Source organism: Triturus cristatus, chromosome 12 (genome assembly GCF_964204655.1).
Source record: "Triturus cristatus chromosome 12, aTriCri1.1, whole genome shotgun sequence".
Lineage (NCBI taxonomy): Eukaryota > Metazoa > Chordata > Amphibia > Caudata > Salamandridae > Triturus > Triturus cristatus.
Genome location: NC_140595.1, coordinates 482,765,232 through 482,792,124, shown reverse-complemented (window position 1 = coordinate 482,792,124; position 26,893 = coordinate 482,765,232).

Here is a 26,893-nt window from a genome sequence, read left to right as displayed (position 1 = left end):
CATAGCTAGGACCCCAGTTGCCCTACAAAAGTTATTGGACGCCTTTTGTAATTTTATGAGTAGTCTCGATCTGGTGATCAACAAAAGTAAATCACATACCATGTCTGTCGGACGTGGTATGCGTAAAGAAAAATCCTTTTACTGTGACGGAGAGGTGATTACTAGTGTTAAGGTCTTCACCTACCTGGGTGTGATTTTTGATCAGAGGGGATCCTGGACACCGCAGGTAACATCTAAAATCAATGCGGTAAGAAGGTCATATGCTGCAATTTTGGGTTTTGCGAAGAGATTGGGGGGGAAACCTATGGAGGCTATTATGGCCATCTATAAAGCCAAGACAATTGCTATTGCTAGATATTGTGCAGCAGTCTGGGGTTACGTTAACGTCATAGATATCCAGACTGAGGAAAACAGATTTTTTCGCTCATTGCTGGGGTTACCCCAGTCAACTGCTACCTTCTCAGTACACTTAGAGCTGGGAATGGGTTACATTTTAGACATTTTAAATCTAGCTCCACTCCTGATGTGGATAAAGCTTTGGCTTAACCCAAACCTTAGCCTAAATCACCGGATCATCAAAGATTGCCTCCAACTTGATCACAGAAGGGATATTCAGTGGCTGTCATATATTGAAACTATGACAGCTCTTTTGGGACGCCCTGAAATCTTTAGTAGCCCTGAAGCCTTGTGTAGAGCTGACCTGCAGTGGGTGAAAATAAATTTTCTGAGAATTCGCACGGCCGAGCGTGAAGCCCGCGATTTATGTAAACCCTCTGTGAGGGCTCACGTTCTGATATCTCCATCCTGTGTGCTGGCCCCTTATTTAATTACGGTAATCAACCCTTTCCATAGATGGCTTTTATCCAAATTTCGGTTTAACCAAATTTATACAGTGCTGTGGGATGTGAAAGACTGGTGCAAGCTGGAGGAATCGGCTCCATGCAAATGTGATGGTTTCTCTATTCAGGATAATGCCCACTTTTTGTTTTTCTGTTCCTTCTATCACGAACCGCGCATAAAATACTTAAAATCTATTCTGAAGGACTTGGGATTTATCCAGTATAAGCCTGCACTGTTTTATTTACAAATGTTGCTCTCTCCTCTTATTATGTATTGCACTGCTAGTTTTCTAGCCGCATCTGTGAGATGCAAGAGAATAAGGCTAAGTTTGGAAGAACAATAGGAATTTGGATCCAGCCATATTGCTCATTCTAGTGCTTTTTAATGTATTTTATGCATTTATCGCCCTTTTAATCTGCTTTTTAAATTTATAAATTGTTTAATATTGTATTAAATTTATCAACTGTTTTATAGATGAACTTTTGATATTTGCTGTAGTATGCTTTTATGATTTTAATTAATCGAATAAAGTGGAATTTGACTATTGCTGATCAAAAAGTATAGGAGGATACTGAATTTTATGGGGAAATGTAAATGTACCTGAGGGGGCTTGATACTCAAAAACCCGCCTAAGTAACTGCTATTGATAAAATGCTCCAGCGAGCACTTGGTGTAAGTGCTACTAAAATTGAACTTACAGAGAGGAGGCTCTCCTTTGGGGGGCATGGTGAAGCTCCTAAAAGCCCTGCCTGTTTGGTCCCCTCTACACACAGCCAGTCGAACCCTCAAGCAGAAGTTGTAGCTACTACCATCCTTGATGGTGAGTCCAGCCCTGTAAGCATACTACCGACCACGCCGGCTAGCTCTATCAGCTCTACACCTTTTGTCCCACTGTCGCAAGGGAACGACTCAAGGGGTGGGTTCTCTATTGAAACCAAACACAATTGGGCATTAACTAAACAGCGCCAGCCCAATAGTGTTACCACTACGGCCACTTTGGCACCCAAATCCAAGGCTGAAAATTGAAAAATGACCCAAGTAAGGAAAGAAGAAAAACTAACCACACTAAAACCTGCCTGGTTAGCCTACTATGTCTGCTCAGTAATGGACCAACTTAAGGGGATGATACATCTAGAATTTGCCCTACAATCTCAACTAACTATACTCACCAACTTACACTCACGTCAGGTTGAAGAAGCAGCATCCCCAGTATCCCTATTCCCCGTCTAGCCAGCGGGGGACGGTATCTCTACGAATGAGCTAGCCCAGACTCGCAAAAGCAATGCAGGAAAACCACAGGGCAGAAAGAAAGAAAGTAGCTTAGGGAATAACGGGCGTAAGCATAACACCTGCCTGACTGATCATGACCCGATCCCAGGAGATATATCCGTAAGAAAAACCTATGAAAGTAGAATGGTTAACTGCAACCCGCTCGAAACCAATGCTATGGTGACTATTGATCTGCCCCAGAGGCCTGTCTGTATGTGGCTGTGATGTCCGGGGTTCCTGGCTTGAGAATTGGGTAGAGAGAATCAGATACAGAATTGAGCAATAAGTGCCTGGATTGACTGGGCAAACACAGGAACTTTCCGACCACAATAGCCACGAATGTACTGTTTACACAACATGTGGAGTTTCTTGGGAAGGGTGTCAGGGCTCGACTAGGAGACAGTGTGGTTATAAATTTCAGAGACCCTGCAGTTGTTTCTGAATTAATATGTAATAATTAATTTGCCCACTCGAGGGACACGGCGGTGACACTGCTTCCTTTAGGTTACTTTTACAAATCTCCATTAGCTCCTCCATTCTGAATGCCACACACTGTTAGGATCCCACCAGCCGCCCCACACAAATATACTACCATAGAGCACACATCACAAGGAGCCCTATACAATGTTCCAGTTCATAATAGGTTTGACCCCTTAGACCATGTAGTCTGACTTGAGGAATCTGGTGGCGGCTTGCTAGCTTATTTATCTTGTCAAGCTACTCAAAGGGGCCTGAGAGACCATTACCCCAATGATAACTACTCAAGCATGGGCCCAATAATGTCCTTCCAGCCCAAAGAAAATGACTCTGTAATAGGAGTTATGCTAGACCTATCCTCCTGTGGAAGGGACCATTTTGTCCTTGATCTTCCCCCTAAGGCAACCACCTTGTCTAATATTTCTTCTATAGACTCAAGTATAATAAATACCTTAAAAAGAACTAATCCATCTGAACCATCAAAACAATCTATTAGGGATGACCTAGAGGAATTGATGTCAACTATCTCCAGACTTAAAATACTCTCCTGGAATGTTGCTGGGCTCTGCCCCAAACTGGTGGATACTGAATGAAGTAAATACATTAATGCCCTTGATATCTACCTTTTTCAGGAAATATGCCAAACTCACGAAATCAGCTATTCCAACTTTGCTACTTACTGTGCTAATGCCAGGTCCTGTGGTAAAGGAAGGCTATCAGGAGGCTTAATGATGTGGATAAGGGTACATGTGGGTTGTGTGGTACTGGGGTCCAAAACAATGGAGGATGTTATTCTCTGCATGACTGTACATTTCCCCAATGGTTGCCAAGTAAACTTATATGATATATACCTAAGACCCTCTGCAAAGTGACAGGGATCCCCAACGGACGGTCGATAAGCTAACTGTGCACATAGCAGGTCTTCAAACCAACACACTAAATATACGGCAGGGTGACTTTAATTGCCAATTTGAGCCACTGGACTCAGCCAATTACCACTCTTTGGCAGAGGATGACAGGATATGGTCAATTCATAGTCTTAGCATTCCCCCAATTAAGAGGTGGTCCTTTTGGCAGAACAGGTAAATGCCCTTTCCATGAATTGTATGGTAGCCATACCTTTAAAATGATAGGAAGCATTATCCTTATAGACTATATATTCCGAGATATTAAAATGTGGCCATTCCTAAAAGATATGACTGTGGTAGACAGGCAAGACAGCAGCCACAATGTTTGGAACTGGCTTTAGAACTTCCTGATATCTGAAGAAAGCAAGCTACTCTCCAACTTCTGGGTAGTAGGTGTAGACGTTCCAATAGTAAATGTAGAATTTATTTGCAGACAGTGGCTAGCTCTGACAGGGCCTTGAGCTCTATATATATTGTAAGGTGGGTATAGCCATAGAGGAACATATCACCTTTAGCTATGGAACTAATGGAGAACTAGCTGTAACGAAGGTTGAAGAAGTTCATAACTCTCTCTTCTCCAGCTTAGAGGAGGATTTCTATCTGCGAAACATGGACCAAGGAGTAGTGTACATTCCTGGTTCAATAAAAAATACAGCCAGGCTAAGAGTGCTCTGAACACTGCCCTCAAGAGTTACAAAAGGGATGAAGTTAAGGGAAAAAGAGCTGAATACAAACTAGTACTAGCACGGGCAAAATAGGATTGGGTGAGTCAAAATTGGGATCTCTTGCTAGCTGCCACCAAGGGAAACAACCAAACCTTATTTTGAAATCTAATTGCCTCCGGAAATAGGGAAGGAAGTTCCAAAATTGACAACACTGTAGCAGCAGAAGCTTGGGTATCCAGCTTCACTAACTTATATCAACAAAAATCTATGGCAGACCCATCCCACAATCTTACAGATACAGGACAATAAAGGCTTTCTGTCGATAACCTGTAAGGAGATAGAAGATGCTATTAGAAAGATAGCACCTGGGAAAGCGCCCGGCATTGATAAGATACCATGGGATGTGTTTTTATCTGAAATAGAGGTGTGACCACCATGTTTTACAATGGTTTTTAATGCTATTTTAAAGGGTGCTAGTATACCTAAGTCATGGGCCGGAGCCGAGATCCTCTCCATATATAAGAAGGGTGGTCCCTTGGACCCAGGTAATTATAGACCAATTAGCTTAATTGACACAGCGCAAAAACCTTTTAGCAAGGTCTTATTGGAAAGATTGCAGCATTGGCTAGAAGAAATGATATTCTTTGTCCTCTCCAAGCAGGCTTCTGATTGATCACATCTACAGTGAATCAGGTCTTCAGACTGCAGATGATCTATTGGAAGACCCCTTAATTTGCAAACGGGAGGTTGCATGCAGTCTTTCTTGGCTTAAGAGCTGCATTTGATCTCGTCCCTAGATGCTTGATGTGGAAACGCCTCACAGAACTAGGTGTCCCGTCATATTTTGGCACCATGATCGAGACATTAAATCAGAACAACTGTGCACAAATTAGATGTGGTAATCAGGTTGAAATTACCAATCATATCCCGGTGAAGCGCTATGCAAGGCAAGGGAGTGTCCTGGCTTCCACCCTTTTTAACTTGTCTTTCAATGATCTGGGAGCATTCTTGAAAAGTTGTGATAATGATGCCCCTCCTCTAGCTGGCCAGAGGGCACCTGCCCTGTTGTTTGCAGACAACACCCCCTTGTTCCTAAAATCGCCCATGGGGCTACAGAAAATACTTCATGGCTTTAGCAAATTTTGTGGGATGAGGGGACTGGAAATAAACATATATAAAACAAAATACATGGTCTTCAATCCCTGTTCTCTTTGCATGCCAGACCCACCCTGGATGGTGCCTCTCTAGAACAGGTCCATCTATTTGAGTTTTTGGGAATTAACCTAGACAAGAATTTAGATTGTTCAACCCACATTGCCGAAAGACGATTAAAAATAGAGCAGCAATGTGGAGGACTGCTGAAGTTGTACAAAAAGTATTTTTGAAAAGTCCTAGCCCCGGTAGCACAATTATACTTGCACCAGGCATTGGCGAAGCTCTATATGGTGCAGAGATCTGGGGCCACAAGAACAGTAAACCTCTGAAATTGGTAGAAAATAGATTTTGTAGGCAAATCTCATGTCTACCGGTCAGTACACCTAGAGCGACTTTGAGGCTTGATCTGGGACTCAGAAATATTAATGATAAGATCAAAATCCGTTGCATAATCTTTTGCAGATGCATTTGGGCCACTCCCAAATTAATTACTTACCGAAACGGGCTGGTGGAAATCCTTAAACACCCAAATGCTACTATATTACCTTGGATCAGATTTGTGAAGGACTCTTTAATAGGGATGGGTCTGGAAAATCTGTGGAGCGACCCAGCAGGTTGTTGTACTCTTATCTCTGCTAAGGAATTAAAAAAACAATACTACACACACAAGCACAATCTTCTTTTAATCCAGGCACAAGTCACTTTAACAAATCTGTTTTTAATGCTAAAAGATAATTACAACTATGAACCCTTCTTTGATGACATTGAACCCAACCTAGCAGAGAAACTATACATTCACTTTCATCATGGTAACCTGCCTCTTAAATATTTTACTTCCAAATGGTCAAACTCCTCCAGTAATGTCACCAGGGGGTGTAGTCTCTTTGACTACAAGAAGGAGGACATTCCATATTTGTTATTCTTTTGTCCACTTTGCAAAGCACCACGCACGAAATGGTTGATTCCAAATTGCCAGAAGTTGGGTGTTAGAAGGCACATGGAAGCATATAGGATCCTTAAAACGGATACAACTTTTTACTTGCTCTTTGCAAGTTCTAGATACCTGCTCCATGCTTGGTTATCATTTTTACACATAAAAGGTAGATTTTACATCGTATAATTTACATTTTTAAATCACGTTCCCACACATATTTATTCCCCTATATGTGCCTATGAAATGGCTATGTGTACCTTTACTGAAATTTTCAAGAATTGGTGTAGTGCTTATTATTCTTAATATGCTGATGTTGTTTTTAAAGGCTGTTTTTTTTATATTTCTTTCTTTTTGTATCTCTTTTATGGTATATTACCAAAATAAAGATTATTTGAACAATCGAACGAAAATTTAAATGTATAAAAAAAAATTACAAAATACATTTACAAAAATCTCACTTGTTAATTTGCATATCTTGAAAACTATTATCATACATTTCATTTTTAAAATATTTTTTTAAATCTCCCCACCCTTAGCCCCTAAAAACCCAACATCATACTACTAAAAAAATTATTAAACAATTATCTATATACATTATACCATCTAAATATACAAATTTCACAATTTCCTAACTAAAAAAATAACCTTACTAAAAACATAAATATAAAAAAATAGGTAGAATAAAACACAGTACAATAAACTACATGCTAATTAACACTTACCAACAATAATACATATAGCGATATTTGCTACATCGTTATGTTTTACAACAATTTTAAAAACAAGTCTAAAAACAACATTTTTACCTTCGATACTCTTGTTTGATGATATTTTTAATGCCCTGATATTCTTGACACAATATTTTAGTATCACAATATTTTTTCCAGGTTTTCTGTCCAAATCTTAACCGAGAACCCGGTGCAATTCTCTCCTTAGATGCCGAAAGACTGGACTTATCTTTATAGGACATTGAGACCATTTGGATTTGGGCATCCAAAATATTTACATTGGAGAGAGGTACGAGACAGGGGTGCCCTCTTTCCCCGCTATTGCTCGCACTACACCTGTAACTGCTAGCGAGCTGGGTATGCTGTAGAACCGGTGTAATTGGGTTTCCGGTGGTCACAGAGGATCCCGAGAAAAACTCCTTATAGGGCGACAATGGACTACTTTACCTTACTGATCCAGGGATGGTTATCCCAGCCGTCCTATCAATATTTTGAAACTTTGAGAGGTACTCTGGGTTTCACATCAAGTGTGAAAAACCAACCCTTTATCAACTAGAAGACTGGGAGGATTGTGATGGAGTGATAGGGAGACTTTGGGTCTCCAAGGTAGGGTTCAAGTACCTGGTCATTGAGATTACCATGGACAGGGAAGATTCCGGGAGGGGAACTTAGGAAGGATTCTAGAAGAGTTTAATGTAGATGAAAATAGGTGGAATACACTGCTATCAACGATTAAAGGACGAGCATCTTTATATGAAATGTTTACCCTGCTGAAATTTTTGTATGAACTGCCAAATACCCCGATTTGAAATATTATAAGCCTATTTCAAAACACAAGGTGCATACTGAGGGGATTCCTCTGGAATAACGGTGCCCTGCAGATATCTTTAAGGACTTATATAGGTCCTGCTACATTGGGGGGGATAGCTTTGCCAGATCCCAGGGCCTATTACAGGGTGACATAATTATCAATGAGTGCGGCTTTACATCCTACAATGTATTGGAGATGTCAGCAGAAAGGACATTCATGTTACTGGCTACATATGTTCATTACATTAATGGGGGAAAGAAAACATCTGCCATACTGACGAAAGAAGCCCTGAAAGAATGGGACAGAGAACATAGAGTGATTGGTTGGCATTGAACAATCACATTGGCCACCCCATTATTGAAGGGAACAACCCTTGAATAGGTCCATAAGTTGAAATGTTTTAAGGAGGGAGAGTTGGTTGGTATAGAAATCATAGGCAATATCCTTCTCGAGGTGAAAGTAAAATCCTTCAAAACTCTACAACAAGAATATCAGTTAGCCCCCAGCCAAATATATAAACATTTAAAAATACCACATGCTCTCTGGAAAGAACGGGTGGCTTGGGAATTCTCCTCTGGAAAAGTGGGTGTTGCTGGGGCAAATAATCCACAAGGAGGTGTCACAGCCAGGGCCGGCTTTAGGGCGGTGTGACCGGTGCCACCGCACCGGGTGCTGGCTTCCTGGGGGCGCCGTGTTTGAAAGTGTATTATGCTTTTGAAGCACCTGCTGCAGCGTTTCTTACCCCCGCAATTACCAGGCCTCACATAAATGTCAAGATAACTCATGTGATTAATTATCTTCCTGGAGAGAGATCAGCATTTTGAATAGTTGAGGTTTTGACTTAGGTGAAGTTAGTGCAGAGGGTTAATATGCCTGCTGCAAAGAACGTGTACCAAGTAGATTACAGAGTGCGTATGATGTAAACAGATCAGCAGGTTACTGCTTTCAAAAGAGAAATCCTTTTGTTACTTGCAATTTATAACTTAAAGTCCTAATATAGAATAGTGAACTATTAACGTTCATCCTAGAACAGCATACACACTGCAAAGTATACATTATTAGAATATTGGTTAATGTTGCAAAAAGGGTTAATTTGGCTAGAAATCAATTCTTATTATTAAAGAAATCTCCCAACTATGCTGTTTCTTTTTCGACTCTGAGTTTGTGCTTCTCCACACCAAGCACTCTTAAACTATACTGCCTACCAGTATGCATGACATGTGACTCCTACATTTTTAGTCCTTTGGCTTATGTAACATTTCCTATACACTGATTTACACACGTATGATTGATTGTGTCTGTGTAATGTGTGTGTGATACAAAGTGCTCGGACACTCTACACTGGTATGAGTGGCGCTATATAACTAATTCAATGCATCTGAGAGAGTGTGGTTATGGAGACATGGTCACTGTTAAAGGGTGCTAGTGAGAGAATCCGTGGTGGAGGTGGTCATTGGGGGGGCGCCAACAAACATTGTCGCACAGGGCGCCACCCGCACTAAAGCCGGCCCTGGTCACAGTGGTGCAGTTCGGATTACTAAAGCTCCCCCTGCTTCCACGGACGGAATGATTCCTCAGTCACACGCACATACACACATCACACGCTGGTGGGGCCCATAACACCAACATTCATTCTCTCAAACTATCCGTGCCCACAGTGGGATATCAAATCCCAAACTACAGCTGTTCGCTTGGATAGAGGAAAACCACTTCTACTGAATCACCCTAACAGTTTCCTCCATCCGGAGGTCAATTGGATCATTTAGTTGATATTGGATTTAATGACGCTTTTAACTCTCCAATTAATCAATAAACATTTCAAGAAATAATCACCCGACACAGAAATTCAAATAATGATTTTCTTTATCTAATTTAAATGCAGGTTAAATCCTAATAATGCAATATTATCTTTTGTCATATTTACCTATTCTGGCTAATTGTCGTTTTCTATGTCAGAACTGGTCCTCAGAAAGTTCATCAAAGTTTTAAAGTCTCCGTCCTCTTCCGTCAGCATAAGGAGCTCTGTTCATCAATAGCTCGGCTCAACAGTAGTCTCTGGTGAAGAGCAGCATAGAATGCGTAGCATAGAGCAGCATCTTCCCTCTCTAGACTACTAATATTTATACTAAAATTTACATATAACAGTAACATTTTCTCTATTCCCAGGCCACTGATTGGCTGAATTCAAATGCATCTCAATACATTTAGGAAACATTTTCGAATATTCTCATGTGGAAGAAGGTTTATAATAGGCGTATGGGAAAAACTGTTCTCAGGAACAAATTGTATCAGTTCGTTGGTAACCGGTTGAGTTCGACAGTTCATTGGCAACTTGCAACATTTGCTTCAGGTCCAGGGACATTGGCACCTCGCCCAGGGTAGTCTTCATGGGCATGGTCTGACAGGTCACACAAGGGGCACGAACGAAGTCAGTGCAGGCGCCTTTCTCCATTGTTCAAATGATGAAGTCATGTACTTTAGTTAGGTTTCAGTCGGCGGCCATCTTTTGGTAGGCCAGAATAGTCAACTTTAAGCAAAGAAACACAAAATTGTAATTAATACATAGAAATGATTAAAACAGTGTTATTCCCTTGCTAATACCCTTATGTGTATGCAATTATCTAGCCATATGCAACATTCAAAGCCGTTAATGCTAGTTTATTTAAGCGCAAGTCACATTAACACTGCCTAAGCAACACTTATCGTTTTAATATGCATACAACTTAGTTCACTTATTATTTTAGCCATGCAAATGCATTCCCACGTGTATTCTCTTGGTTAATAAGGTTGGTTTAGTACCATCACATCAATCTATTAATCATTAGAATGGATTATTAATCATTTTAATATAAACTTATATAAATGGATTGGGTATATAAAAAGAAAACATTTTACCCGCTCCATCAATCCCCCCTTTGGTGATTTTATCACTACAAACAAACCCACAAAAAATCAATTTATTTCCCCTTTTTATGGAAATTCGAAATGTTTTGTTGCTCAATTAAAATTCTGTTTCCCTTTCATCTTCTCTTTTGGTTTTATCATAATACTCTCCTTCCATTCTTCCAATTCTATTTCATTAAGATCTCTTTCTGGTTTCTTTTCCTTCTTTTTGTAAATTTCTCGTTTAGCCTTCTTTTTATTTCTTCTATGTCTACAACACATACACCCTAATCTAAGTATTAATAATATGAAAATCACACACGTTAATGGAAATAATATTTTCCCTATTATAGTACTACCTAGTTTACCTAAGAAAGCTTTAATAGCAGCCATCGTATTACTAATTCTAGTCCAGATACTTTCAACCTCCAGTGGTTTTATTTCATCATGCAATTCTTTAATATTCTTAATATAGACTTTTAGATCTTTACTTTCATCAGGAATGTAAGTGCAACAATTTTGAACTTTCAGCATTCCACAGACTCCACCCTCCTTTGCCAATAAGATATCAAGGGCAACTCAATTTTGCATAATCATAGCACGCATGGCAACCAGTTCAGTGTTTACCAAAAGGAAACCTCCAGCGGTGCTTGTTGACAAGCGATCCACTATGGTTGACAATTTCCGAATATTATTTGCATTCAAAGATATTCCCACTGCTGGTATCAAGGCTCCAAAAATATCACCTACAATTTCTAACCAGGTTTCTCTTCTGCTACGCATTAATAGGTTATTTGGTCCACTATTTTCTACTCTATCCATGTGAAAGATCTTTGGAAAGACCAGGCCAACATAACATGTGCCATACCAATGGTCGGGCAACCTGTAGTAAGCCTTATTCCCACAAATATAGTACAGTCCAGGGAAAACTGGGTCTTCTCCACCTCTAAATCCCCATCCAGATGCAATAAAATATGTATCATGACACTCACTTGTCCCTATATAATAATAATCATATTGGGATCTTTCCCTCATAATGCATAATTTGCCTTTCTGTGGTGAATCTATAGCTATTGTTGGTCTAGCATCACCCTTTGTCTCCTTCTTTCCATCTATTTCCCAAATGTTTTCCCCTTCCTTATGTCCATCTGCATTCTTGTGTATTTTCAATCTCCTCTCTTCAACCATATCCAAAAATGTTTTCTCTTCTGTCTTCAAACTGCAAGTTAAATTGTTCTTAAAAATATATTCTAAAGTTAGTTCTTTAGTTTCTATAAAAATCTCACCTAATACATTAGCAGCTTTAGCTGGATTCAATTAATTATTCATGGGCAATTGTCCAAGAATATTATCTATATTAGACAAATTATATTCTAATTTCCCTACTTGATAAAATATACTAGTTAAAACGCTACATGTTATTCTATAAGTTGCTGGGAGGTGATGATAAGTCACCCCTTCTGAAACAGAGGCAGGTAATTGCATACATACGTAGCAATACCTTACGTCCATTGTTTTTACATATTCATACAATAATTTTGAAAAAACATTGCTAGAAAAATCAGTTATTGACCTATCCTTGTGCATATGCTCAGTGCTCGTTCTAACTGGAACTACCTTTTGTGAACTTTTCACTATGTTAGTCATATTCTCTGTATGTCCCTCTAGAGTATCTAAAGTTACTTTGAAAGAGATCAAAAGAGCGAGTACACTCCAAAGAAGCATTAATAGTCCTGTACAACAACAACATGTCTTGCACCATCTTCTCAGAAAGGTACATCTACTCTTGTTATCATCTATGTTAGCCATCTTTGTTAAAATTAACCGTGTCTTTTGACTTAGACTCTTCTACTCCGCCTCTTGTAGCTTTCCTACAAGAGCTAAGATCTTATCAGGTGATCCAAATACTTCAATTTCTTATTTAATCCTTTATATTTCTACAAGGACCTGTTTGAAATTACTCAGCTTGGCCTCTCGTCGTTCTTCACTTCTTTCTCGTCATACACATACAGAATTTCCTGATCTTCCGTTTCTTCTCCGATATCGGATAGGATAACTCTCAGGATTTCCTCTGTTTCTTCTTCTTTTACCACTCTCAGAAAAGTCTCCTCTGGATTTCCTTGACTATCTACCTCTTTTCCTTGTTCAGGCAGTGCCACGTACGTCCATTCAGGTAACTTATACTTCTGGTTTGGTTTTCTCGATCGTTTGTTTGCTTCAGACACTTCTGTCTCTCCCTCTTTCTCTCGGTGCTGACTTGTTACTTCATTCACTTGTTCAGCTTCTGCGGGTTTGACTCGTGTCAGTCGATATCTCAGTTTCTTAATTTTGTTTGGCCAAATATCTCCTTTAGCATTCCTTTTTGTGTTGCCGTCTTTGCTGTTCCTTTCCTCAATCCAAGTTCTCTTTCTTAGAACTCGACCCTCTGGTATTTCAGTTTCACTGTCTTCAGATTCTGTCTCGTTTGGTTTTTCTTTTTCAACAGTCTCTTTTTCCACCTCTTGTGTTGGCCCTACTTCTGTCCCTCCTCGGGTCTCCGGCACGCAATCTTCCTGCTGACTACTTGTCCCTCCACCTAGCTGTGTGTTGCAGTTCCCTACACCTCCTCAGGGGGTTTCCGCAATCTGTCCCTCTCTCTCTGTGACTGTCCCTTCTTCTCTTTCCAATATTTTCTCAGGTGGAACTTCTCCTACTCTCTCATTTGGTGTAAATGTTACTTCTGACTGGACATTCTTTTCTTTTCTTTTCTTCTTTCTGTGCTCACCACTGGCGTTTTGTTCGCCTCCAGAATCTGAACCATCTGAAATCTGCAATCTTTTCCTCAGAATTTCTTCTCTTGGAGTCTGGACTAGTCTTGGCTCATTTTCCCCCCCTTTCAGGATTTTCTTTTGACTTTATATTCTCATTGCCTGACTCATCACTTGATTCTGATTCATCAAAATATTCTTTTCCAATGCTATCTGCTGGATTTGGAACTCTCAAAGTGTGACTCACATGTATCCAATTTTTCAATCCAGCACACTTCACAGCAGTTGTTGTGGTCAAGATGACTTGCCTTGGCCTTCCCCACCTCGGTACCAAGCAATTTCTTCTTCTGTGGACTTTTATTCTCACCCAGTCCCCTGGGCTCAAATCATGGGCTGGTTTCTTTTCGAGTGTGGTGGCATCCGCTCCAACCTGGTGAAACACAGCATGGACTGCGTCAGCCAGGCCTTTACAGTAATCCAAAATCATGTCATCAGTTATAGTCATCAGCTTGTTGACTGGTACAAACACGTGTCTCATGGCGCGTCCCATGATGATTTCGTGGAGACTTAAACCTGTAGTTCTGTCTGGAGTAGACCTAATGGTCATCAAAACTAGCGGCAAGACATCAGGCCATTTCATTCCTGTGGCTAGACACATCTTCCCTATTCTGTTTTTGATGGTACCATTCATTTGCTTGACCACACCAGAAGCCTCTGGTCGGTAGGCACAATGCAGTTTTTGTTGTACACTCAATGCTTCACAAATCAGTTTCATGATCTCATTGTAAAAGTTTCCTTCTCTGTCTGATTCTATGGTTATTGGGAACCCGTACCTTGGGATGAATTCCCTCAACAATAGCTTGGCCACCATGATTCCATCATTTCTTCTGGTTGGGTATGCCTCCACCCACCTAGAGAACAGACAAACTACCACCAAAACATACCTTAGTTTGTTATAAGGGGGCATTTCAATGAAATCTACTTGCATTCTGGTGAAAGGTCCTCCCTCCCGGCCTATGGTGCCTAGGCAGTTTTCCTTCCAGGATTGTACTGCTGACATATCAGGCATCTTTGACAGAGACTTTCTGCTATCAACCTGAATTTTGCATTGTACCAGGTCGGCTTAAAAGCCCTTATCATGGCATCCCTTCCCAGATGTCCTTGGCCATGATACATCCGTGCCATGGTTGACATCATGCTATCAGGCATTACTGGACTTCCATCCCGATAGACCCACACATGATCTTTTTCCCTGGGTGCACAACCTGCTTTTACCCACTGCTTCATTTCTTCATCACCTGCTTCATCCTGCAACTGCCTCACTTCATCCCATGTTCCCACAACGTTAGTAAACATTATGGAGCAAGAAGACATTTCCCTTTCCTTTGACCGATTAATGGAATATTGGTTTCGGGCACAATACGGAACCATGTCATTTGCAAAACGATTCCCCGTAGTAATGTAATCACTTCCTTGACCATGAGCAGCACATTTTACCACAGCCAGTTCTTTGGGCATTTGTATTGCCTCAAGCAATTTTCCAACCACTTCTGCATTCCTTATGGGAGTTCCACTTGAGGTCAGGAAACCTCTTTGTAGCCATAATTGGCCAAAGTCGTGGACAACTCCGAAGCCATTCTGGCTATCAGTCATCACAGTCACTCTCACATTCCTCCCAATTTTGCATGCTTTTTAAGCCTGGGCGTTGAACTACGCTCCGTTCGCGGAGCTTGCGAAGTTTTGGTAACTTCGCGCTTCGCGTAGAGCGCGAAGTTGCAGATTGCTACGCAATCTAGCGCGTAGCGTAGTAAATTTGCTTCCTCGCGCGCTCAATATTCATTCTCGCGCGCGCGGTAATGTCTTACCTTGATTCTGCGATCGCCAACTTGCTTTTCTGTCTGTTTGCGAGCGCCACGAGATTTGTACTATGGCTGCCCAAGCCCGCGAGAGTGTGCGCCCCCGAACACGTCATTGGTGCGCGCGAACTGACTTCCGGCGGCTGTTTTGGTAAGATCGCGATCCCGAACATGGAAAAACTGCAATCTGGCAAAGAATATCTCGCGAGCTTCATAAAACCTTCTCTAAAATGTTCATTTTGCTCAGAAAACTCCTCAGATTGTGATCTTGCTGTAGTCTTTGTGTAAGAAAGAGTCCTTTAATTTTTTTAACACTTTTTTTTCAAGAGGAAGGAAGTGCCCCTGACACTGCAACTTCCTGTTCCTGTCCAGCAGGCTCCTCCCACGTGCTTTGTGCATGTGTTGTTCACTTTCATTTGGATTTGGAGCTGGAAGGATCACTTTTTGTGTCTGTCTGCTGCATCACACCATTTTTTTGGATTTATTTGAGGAATTTTTGATTTGAGATTTAATTGACGACAAGTAAGTTGGAGAATTGGTGTGATTGTTTCATTGGGGCTTGTTTGTACCTACATTTTTCTGGGATTTTTATTGTTTTAAAAAATTATTGTTGTGGTGGGTGGCCTGTACTACTTTCAATATGGGCCTAGTTGTTTTTCTCTGCAATTTCAGCCAGTAGGGTACCCATAGGTCCATGTTTTGTGGTGTCTGTAGAATTTCTACATCATGTAGGGCATGGATGGCATAGGATTGAAATGCTAAACGTGGCTGTGGTGTATTTCACTGTTGGTGTGTGTGTGTGATTTACCTTTGTTGGATGTGTGTGCTTGTGGCCTAGTAGTCTTCCACTAGGCCCAGAGGTAGTCAGCCTCCAAGCTGTGGTGCGTGATTTTGAATGTACAGTTGGTGTTGTCTGGTGATTTTCCTTTACTCCACGGATGGCTTTGGATTTTGTTGCAAAAGGTGTGTTTGGGGTGCAATAGCATTTTTTGGGTGTGTGCTAAACAAATTGGGCTATTTTGGCCTGCATTTAAGGCAAGGGATTCAGCTCGCGAACTTTCGGTAACTCTGCACAGCGCGACAACGCGGACTTACAGTTTTCGTCATTTTTGCGCTCGCAATATTCGTGTTCGCGCACGCGAGAAAGCCTTTTTGTACAGTTCGCGATCCCGAACACGCAGCTTTTGCAATCTGGCAAACAATATCTCGCGAGCAACATAGACCCTTCTCGAAAACGCTTTTTTGTGCATTTCTGCACAAAAAACTCCTCAGGCTGTCATTGAGCTGTAGGTTTGGAGCAGGGAGAAGCTGTTATTTGTCTGGAAAACATTTTTATGAGAGGGATTAAGTTCCACAGACACTCCAACTTCCTCTTCCTGTCCTTTCCAATCACTTTCTTGTGTGTTATTGTGGTGGGGGGGCTGAGCATGTGTGTGGCGGCCATTTTAGGAAGGCATGCATTGTGCCTTTGCCATAGGCGTCCATTGACTGTCTCCCATTTCTTGTGGTTGTTGTGGGTGTGTGGCGGCCATTTTGTGAAGCCATCCAAGCAGTGTGCTTGCTTTTGCCATCCGGTTCCAAGCTTGTGGCCTAGTAGTCTTCCACTAGGCCCAGAGGTAGTCAGCCTCCAAGCTGTGGTGCGTGATTTTACATGTACAGTTGGTGTTGTCTGGTGATTTTCCTTTACTCCATGGATGGCTTTGGATTTTGTTGCAAAAGGTGTGTTTGGGGTGCAATAGCATTTTTTGGGTGTGTGCTAAACAAATTGGGCTATTTTGGCCTGCATGTAAGGCAAGGGATTCAGCTCGCGAACGGCCATTTTAGGAAGGCATGCATTGTGCCTTTGCCATAGGCGTCCATTGACTGTCTCCCATTTCTTGTGGTTGTTGTGGGTGTGTGGCGGCCATTTTGTGAAGCCATCCAAGCAGTGTGCTTGCTTTTGCCATCCGGTTCCAAGCTTGTGGCCTAGTAGTCTTCCACTAGGCTCAGAGGTAGTCAGCCTCCAAGCTGTGGTGCGTGATTTTACATGTACAGTTGGTGTTGTCTGGTGATTTTCCTTTGCTCCATGGATGGCTTTGGATTTTGTTGCAAAAGGTGTGTTTGGGGTGCAATAGCATTTTTTGGGTGTGTGCTAAACAAATTGGGCTATTTTGGCCTGCATGTAAGGCAAGGGATTCAGCTCGCGAACTTTCGGTAACTCTGCACAGCGCGACAACGCGGACTTACAGTTTTCGTCATTTTTGCGCTCGCAATATGCGTGTTCGCGCACGCGAGAAAGCCTTTTTGTACAGTTCGCGATCCCGAACACGCAGCTTTTGCAATCTGGCAAACAATATCTCGCGAGCAACATAGACCCGTCTCGAAAACGCTTTTTTGTGCATTTCTGCACAAAAAACTCCTCAGGCTGTCATTGAGCTGTAGGTTTGGAGCAGGGAGAAGCTGTTATTTGTCTGGAAAACATTTTTATGAGAGGGATTAAGTTCCACAGACACTACAACTTCCTCTTCCTGTCCTTTCCAATCACTTTTTGTGTGTTATTGTGGTGGGGGGGCTGAGCATGTGTGTGGCGGCCATTTTAGGAAGGCATGCATTGTGCCTTTGCCATAGGCGTCCATTTACTGTCTCCCATTTCTTGTGGTTGTTGTGGGTGTGTGGCGGCCATTTTGTGAAGCCATCCAAGCAGTGTGCTTGCTTTTGCCATCCGGTTCCAAGCTTGTGGCCTAGTAGTCTTCCACTAGGCCCAGAGGTAGTCAGCCTCCAAGCTGTGGTGCGTGATTTTACATGTACAGTTGGTGTTGTCTGGTGATTTTCCTTTACTCCATGGATGGCTTTGGATTTTGGTGCCAAAGGTGTGTTTGGGGTGCAATAGCATTTTTTGGGTGTGTGCTAAACAAATTGGGCTATTTTGGCCTGCATGTAAGGCAAGGGATTCAGCTCGCGAACGGCCATTTTAGGAAGGCATGCATTGTGCCTTTGCCATAGGCGTCCATTGACTGTCTCCCATTTCTTGTGGTTGTTGTGGGTGTGTGGCGGCCATTTTGTGAAGCCATCCAAGCAGTGTGCTTGCTTTTGCCATCCGGTTCCAAGCTTGTGGCCTAGTAGTCTTCCACTAGGCCCAGAGGTAGTAGTCAGCCTCCAAGCTGTGGTGCGTGATTTTACATGTACAGTTGGTGTTGTCTGGTGATTTTCCTTTGCTCCATGGATGGCTTTGGATTTTGTTGCAAAAGGTGTGTTTGGGGTGCAATAGCATTTTTTGGGTGTGTGCTAAAAAATTGGGCTATTTTGGCCTGCATGTAAGGCAAGGGATTCAGCTCGCGAACTTTCGGTAACTCTGCACAGCGCGACAACGCGGACTTACAGTTTTCGTCATTTTTGCGCTCGCAATATGCGTGTTCGCGCACGCGAGAAAGCCTTTTTGTACAGTTCGCGATCCCGAACACGCAGCTTTTGCAATCTGGCAAACAATATCTCGCGAGCAACATAGACCCGTCTCGAAAACGCTTTTTTGTGCATTTCTGCACAAAAAACTCCTCAGGCTGTCATTGAGCTGTAGGTTTGGAGCAGGGAGAAGCTGTTATTTGTCTGGAAAACATTTTTATGAGAGGGATTAAGTTCCACAGACACTACAACTTCCTCTTCCTGTCCTTTCCAATCACTTTTTGTGTGTTATTGTGGTGGGGGGGCTGAGCATGTGTGTGGCGGCCATTTTAGGAAGGCATGCATTGTGCCTTTGCCATAGGCGTCCATTTACTGTCTCCCATTTCTTGTGGTTGTTGTGGGTGTGTGGCGGCCATTTTGTGAAGCCATCCAAGCAGTGTGCTTGCTTTTGCCATCCGGTTCCAAGCTTGTGGCCTAGTAGTCTTCCACTAGGCCCAGAGGTAGTCAGCCTCCAAGCTGTGGTGCGTGATTTTACATGTACAGTTGGTGTTGTCTGGTGATTTTCCTTTACTCCATGGATGGCTTTGGATTTTGTTGCCAAAGGTGTGTTTGGGGTGCAATAGCATTTTTTGGGTGTGTGCTAAACAAATTGGGCTATTTTGGCCTGCATGTAAGGCAAGGGATTCAGCTCGCGAACGGCCATTTTAGGAAGGCATGCATTGTGCCTTTGCCATAGGCGTCCATTGACTGTCTCCCATTTCTTGTGGTTGTTGTGGGTGTGTGGCGGCCATTTTGTGAAGCCATCCAAGCAGTGTGCTTGCTTTTGCCATCCGGTTCCAAGCTTGTGGCCTAGTAGTCTTCCACTAGGCCCAGAGGTAGTAGTCAGCCTCCAAGCTGTGGTGCGTGATTTTACATGTACAGTTGGTGTTGTCTGGTGATTTTCCTTTGCTCCACGGATGGCTTTGGATTTTGTTGCAAAAGGTGTGTTTGGGGTGCAATAGCATTTTTTGGGTGTGTGCTAAACAAATTGGGCTATTTTGGCCTGCATTTAAGGCAAGGGATTCAGCTCGCGAACTTTCGGTAACTCTGCACAGCGCGACAACGCGGACTTACAGTTTTCGTCATTTTTGCGCTCGCAATATTCGTGTTCGCGCACGCAAGAAAGCCTTTTTGTACAGTTCGCGATCCCGAACACGCAGCTTTTGCAATCTGGCAAACAATATCTCGCGAGCAACATAGACCCTTCTCGAAAACGCTTTTTTGTGCATTTCTGCATAAAAAACTCCTCAGGCTGTCATTGAGCTGTAGGTTTGGAGCAGGGAGAAGCTGTTATTTGTCTGGAAAACATTTTTATGAGAGGGATTAAGTTCCACAGACACTACAACTTCCTCTTCCTGTCCTTTCCAATCACTTTTTGTGTGTTATTGTGGTGGGGGGGGCTGAGCATGTGTGTGGCGGCCATTTTAGGAAGGCATGCATTGTGCCTTTGCCATAGGCGTCCATTGACTGTCTCCCATTTCTTGTGGTTGTTGTGGGTGTGTGGCGGCCATTTTGTGAAGCCATCCAAGCAGTGTGCTTGCTTTTGCCATCCGGTTCCAAGCTTGTGGCCTAGTAGTCTTCCACTAGGCCCAGAGGTAGTCAGCCTCCAAGCTGTGGTGCGTGATTTTACATGTACAGTTGGTGTTGTCTGGTGATTTTCCTTTACTCCATGGATGGCTTTGGATTTTGTTGCCAAAGGTGTGTTTGGGGTGCAATAGCATTTTTTGGGTGTGTGCTAAACAAATTGGGCTATTTTGGCCTGCATGTAAGGCAAGGGATTCAGCTCGCGAACGGCCATTTTAGGAAGGCATGCATTGTGCCTTTGCCATAGGCGTCCATTGACTGTCTCCCATTTCTTGTGGTTGTTGTGGGTGTGTGGCGGCCATTTTGTGAAGCCATCCAAGCAGTGTGCTTGCTTTTGCCATCCGGTTCCAAGCTTGTGGCCTAGTAGTCTTCCACTAGGCCCAGAGGTAGTAGTCAGCCTCCAAGCTGTGGTGCGTGATTTTACATGTACAGTTGGTGTTGTCTGGTGATTTTCCTTTGCTCCACGGATGGCTTTGGATTTTGTTGCAAAAGGTGTGTTTGGGGTGCAATAGCATTTTTTGGGTGTGTGCTAAACAAATTGGGCTATTTTGGCCTGCATTTAAGGCAAGGGATTCAGCTCGCGAACTTTCGGTAACTCTGCACAGCGCGACAACGCGGACTTACAGTTTTCGTCATTTTTGCGCTCGCAATATTCGTGTTCGCGCACGCGAGAAAGCCTTTTTGTACAGTTCGCGATCCCGAACACGCAGCTTTTGCAATCTGGCAAACAATATCTCGCGAGCAACATAGACCCTTCTCGAAAACGCTTTTTTGTGCATTTCTGCACAAAAAACTCCTCAGGCTGTCATTGAGCTGTAGGTTTGGAGCAGGGAGAAGCTGTTATTTGTCTGGAAAACATTTTTATGAGAGGGATTAAGTTCCACAGACACTCCAACTTCCTCTTCCTGTCCTTTCCAATCACTTTCTTGTGTGTTATTGTGGTGGGGGGGCTGAGCATGTGTGTGGCGGCCATTTTAGGAAGGCATGCATTGTGCCTTTGCCATAGGCGTCCATTGACTGTCTCCCATTTCTTGTGGTTGTTGTGGGTGTGTGGCGGCCATTTTGTGAAGCCATCCAAGCAGTGTGCTTGCTTTTGCCATCCGGTTCCAAGCTTGTGGCCTAGTAGTCTTCCACTAGGCCCAGAGGTAGTCAGCCTCCAAGCTGTGGTGCGTGATTTTACATGTACAGTTGGTGTTGTCTGGTGATTTTCCTTTACTCCATGGATGGCTTTGGATTTTGTTGCAAAAGGTGTGTTTGGGGTGCAATAGCATTTTTTGGGTGTGTGCTAAACAAATTGGGCTATTTTGGCCTGCATGTAAGGCAAGGGATTCAGCTCGCGAACGGCCATTTTAGGAAGGCATGCATTGTGCCTTTGCCATAGGCGTCCATTGACTGTCTCCCATTTCTTGTGGTTGTTGTGGGTGTGTGGCGGCCATTTTGTGAAGCCATCCAAGCAGTGTGCTTGCTTTTGCCATCCGGTTCCAAGCTTGTGGCCTAGTAGTCTTCCACTAGGCTCAGAGGTAGTCAGCCTCCAAGCTGTGGTGCGTGATTTTACATGTACAGTTGGTGTTGTCTGGTGATTTTCCTTTGCTCCATGGATGGCTTTGGATTTTGTTGCAAAAGGTGTGTTTGGGGTGCAATAGCATTTTTTGGGTGTGTGCTAAACAAATTGGGCTATTTTGGCCTGCATGTAAGGCAAGGGATTCAGCTCGCGAACTTTCGGTAACTCTGCACAGCGCGACAACGCGGACTTACAGTTTTCGTCATTTTTGCGCTCGCAATATGCGTGTTCGCGCACGCGAGAAAGCCTTTTTGTACAGTTCGCGATCCCGAACACGCAGCTTTTGCAATCTGGCAAACAATATCTCGCGAGCAACATAGACCCTTCTCGAAAACGCTTTTTTGTGCATTTCTGCACAAAAAACTCCTCAGGCTGTCATTGAGCTGTAGGTTTGGAGCAGGGAGAAGCTGTTATTTGTCTGGAAAACATTTTTATGAGAGGGATTAAGTTCCACAGACACTACAACTTCCTCTTCCTGTCCTTTCCAATCACTTTTTGTGTGTTATTGTGGTGGGGGGGCTGAGCATGTGTGTGGCGGCCATTTTAGGAAGGCATGCATTGTGCCTTTGCCATAGGCGTCCATTGACTGTCTCCCATTTCTTGTGGTTGTTGTGGGTGTGTGGCGACCATTTTGTGAAGCCATCCAAGCAGTGTGCTTGCTTTTGCCATCCGGTTCCAAGCTTGTGGCCTAGTAGTCTTCCACTAGGCCCAGAGGTAGTCAGCCTCCAAGCTGTGGTGCGTGATTTTGCATGTACAGTTGGTGTTGTCTGGTGATTTTCCTTTACTCCATGGATGGCTTTGGATTTTGTTGCCAAAGGTGTGTTTGGGGTGCAATAGCATTTTTTGGGTGTGTGCTAAACAAATTGGGCTATTTTGGCCTGCATGTAAGGCAAGGGATTCAGCTCGCGAACGGCCATTTTAGGAAGGCATGCATTGTGCCTTTGCCATAGGCGTCCATTGACTGTCTCCCATTTCTTGTGGTTGTTGTGGGTGTGTGGCGGCCATTTTGTGAAGCCATCCAAGCAGTGTGCTTGCTTTTGCCATCCGGTTCCAAGCTTGTGGCCTAGTAGTCTTCCACTAGGCCCAGAGGTAGTAGTCAGCCTCCAAGCTGTGGTGCGTGATTTTACATGTACAGTTGGTGTTGTCTGGTGATTTTCCTTTGCTCCACGGATGGCTTTGGATTTTGTTGCAAAAGGTGTGTTTGGGGTGCAATAGCATTTTTTGGGTGTGTGCTAAACAAATTGGGCTATTTTGGCCTGCATGTAAGGCAAGGGATTCAGCTCGCGAACTTTCGGTAACTCTGCACAGCGCGACAACGCGGACTTACAGTTTTCGTAATTTTTGCGCTCGCAATATGCGTGTTCGCGCACGCGAGAAAGCCTTTTTGTACAGTTCGCGATCCCGAACACGCAGCTTTTGCAATCTGGCAAACAATATCTCGCGAGCAACATAGACCCTTCTCGAAAACGCTTTTTTGTGCATTTCTGCACAAAAAACTCCTCAGGCTGTCATTGAGCTGTAGGTTTGGAGCAGGGAGAAGCTGTTATTTGTCTGGAAAACATTTTTATGAGAGGGATTAAGTTCCACAGACACTACAACTTCCTCTTCCTGTCCTTTCCAATCACTTTTTGTGTGTTATTGTGGTGGGGGGGCTGGGCATGTGTGTGGCGGGCATTTTAGGAAGGCATGCATTGTGCCTTTGCCATAGGCGTCCAAACTTGTAGCCTAGTCGTACAGTAGGCCCAGGGGTACAACTCAGCAATCATCACGGCGGGTTTTTTTCCCTTGCTATTCTTCTTCCTAAGTGTACACTACACAGTACAAATTCAAAAGGATCCCTGGCCTTGTCAGTCTCTTAATGGCTGGCTATACTGTTGATGTTGTTCACTGACTGCATGAAATTTAATAATTGTGATGACAACCCACGAGACACTAATAAATTATATATTATATTATGGATCTTTTGACTGATGTTCTTCTGGCTTTTTGCTTTTAGGTGCACAAAAGACAGAGGTGTGTCATCATCATCCACTGTTGTGGTGCCAGACCGACGTCCTGCTGCTGTAGTGTACACAACGTGACGTGTCAGTGACCTGACCAGGCATCTCTGCAACTTGTGCAACTGAGTGCTGTTTTGACATCTGTTGAAGATGCCCCCAAAGAAAGCAGGTAGCAGGTCCTCCGGTACCAAGAAAGTTGCCATGGAGAAGAAGGAACAGAAGAAGAAGGAAGTGTCACTTAAGTCTGGTGTGCCTCCCAAAACCTTTTTTGGTTCACCAAAAATGAGGCCTGCAGCAGCGGTGTCGGGGGGGCAAGCTGGGGGCAGCACCTCCACATCAGTGGGCCCAACCCACCAACCCATGCCCAAGCAGATGAGTGTGGAAGAGGTAGCCAGCCTTATGGTAGAAAGCAGTGATGCTGAGCCTGAACTAAACTTATCGCTATCTCAAAGTAGTACACAATCCACGCAGGAGGGAACATCATCAACACAGCAGATAAGTGGTCAACAGCCGCAGCTACCGCCCGCAATAGTAGCTGTTCCTCCTGAAGTAGGGGCAGTTCAGGAAATTGAGCCTCATGCAGAGGAAGAAGAGGAAGCCACTCCTTTAGAAGTTGCATTGGCTTTTAAATCCCCAGCAAGGAAAAGGAGGGTTAGTACATCAAGTTCTTCACCAAGCCCCCCTTCTGATGATCTAGATGTCACTTGGAAGCCACAAAGTGAGTCTGAGAGGGAAACACATCACAAGAGCAGGCATGGCAAAAGGAAGGTTCCAGAAAGCCTTACACTTATGGATGTTGATGTAGAAGAGCAGGTTGATGATGATGATGATGATGAGCCAGTCATCACAAACATCACTCCCGGGCCTGAGGAGATGGAGAGCAACATTTTTACATTATCCAAAATGGATGCGAGGGATGTAGCACGCATACCTCCAACACAGGTAACACCAACACGACCTCCAGCTTCCATATTTACATTAGCAAAGGGCCGGCAGCGTCCTACATCCAGCACAACAAGCACCACCTCAGCAGAAGTAGGTAGTGGTCCTGCACAGAGTCAAATTCAACACACACCCTCCAGTTCATCCGGCATTGGAAGTGGGAGTGGCACCTCCAGCAGGAGACAAAAGTTAAGCTCCCCAGTGTGGGACTACTTTACGGTTAGCCCAAAGGAGGAGAACATTGCTGTATGCTCCGTTTGTCATTCCTCTGTTAGCCGTGGAAAGCTTGGTACAAACTATGGTACCGGAGGCCAAATGACCCATCTGAAAAAACACCACGCAATCCAGTGGGAGGAGCACCTTAGGCTCATCAAAACTGGAACCATTGCTGTTGGGCATAAACGAGTAGAAAGTCCGCTCACGGTGGAACAGGAAGAAGAGGGAGACATTCTCTGTGCTAGTGGTAGACAAAGTAGCCCTGTCCCCAGCACTGCAGTGGTAACGCCCACATCCTCAGCCACATCTCATTGGCACAAGAGTAAGAGCCAGCCTGAGACACCAAGGAGTACAGCTGGGCCAAAAAGTGCGAAGTCGACCACAGGAAGGAATACCATGCAGCCTACCATTCTTAGCATGTTTAGTAGGCCGGAGGGGCAGTACGAACGCAATCACCCAATAGCACGTTTGTACAATGCTAAGCTGGCAAAAATGTTAGCACTGGACCTTCTCCCTTTTTCTTTTGTTGAAGGGGTGGGTTTTCTTGAGTTTGTGACCACCATCTGCCCAAAATGGAAAGTTCCCAGCCGCTACTATTTTGCAAGAGTTGCTGTTCCAGCACTACATCACGACGTGCTGGAATTGCTTGGAAAAGCCTTAAAACAGAGTGCTGTTCAGAGTATACACCTGACAACAGACATGTGGACCAGTTGCCAAGCCACTGATTACATGTGCATCACTGCACACTGGGTCTCTTTTTCGGGTGTTAAAGATAAGATATCTGACGGCGTTGTTGACACCGCTGAGATTTTTAAAGACACTCGCAAACATGCAACTGTAGCCATGTTTGCAATGGAGAAATCTCATACTGCTGCTAACATTTTGGATGAGTTTAACAGCAAGGTGTCGGAGTGGCTGCGACCAAGAGGTCTTACCATTGGTTTTGTTGCCACGGACAATGGCAGTAATGTAGTTCGGGCCATGAAAGATGGTGGGTATTTCAGGGTGCCATGTTTGGCACACTGCATTAACATTGTTGTGCAAGACTTTCTGAAGAATGAAAGCAAAGTCAGCAGCTTACTGACCACCTGCAGAAGAATATGCACACATTTCAACCATTCTTTTAAAGCCCGGAAGGAGCTGAGGGTGATTCAACGTGAGCATAAAATGCCAGTCAAAGCACTCATCCAAGAGGTGCCAACACGTTGGAACTCAACGTATTACATGCTTGAGCGTCTGTTTGAGCAGTATATACCACTTAATGCTTATGTCATGAAAAGGTCAGGGGATCCTACAGTGAAAGGCATGAGAGTTGAGATGACCCAATGGGACCTTGTCAAAAGCCTGACAGAGATGCTACTTCCTTTTGAGGTCTTCACCCGTGAAGTGAGCCGGGAGGACTGTACTATGGGCCAAGCTATCCCATTGTTGTACATGCTAGAGCAACAGCTGAAGGATGTGGCAGAAATGTACGCAGATGTGGATGACAAAGTAGAAGCACATTCTTTGGCAGACACCTTATCCGCTCGCTTATCTCACAATACAAGGCTTCAAAATAACATTCTGTCAGATCCACATTACATTACTGCCTCAATTTTGGATCCACGTTACAAATTATTGCTGCGCAGTAATGAAGTCATTCCTTTTTCAGAATTGAATGTTGCCCAGTACAAAACTTGGATAGCTAAGGAAGCCACTGAGTTTGAAAACGAAAGGATCTTCATTAAAGGCCCGCCCCTCCAGGTCAGAAAAACTATTGCAGGGCACCCAGAACGAAGTTCTACTTCAGAAGCCAAGAGCAGTGCGTTTGCCTCCCAGCAGTCAACACTGCCAGCAGCAATAACATCAACAGCACCAACAGGATCATCAGGCACATTTCCAAAAACGGCAGGGGATTGGT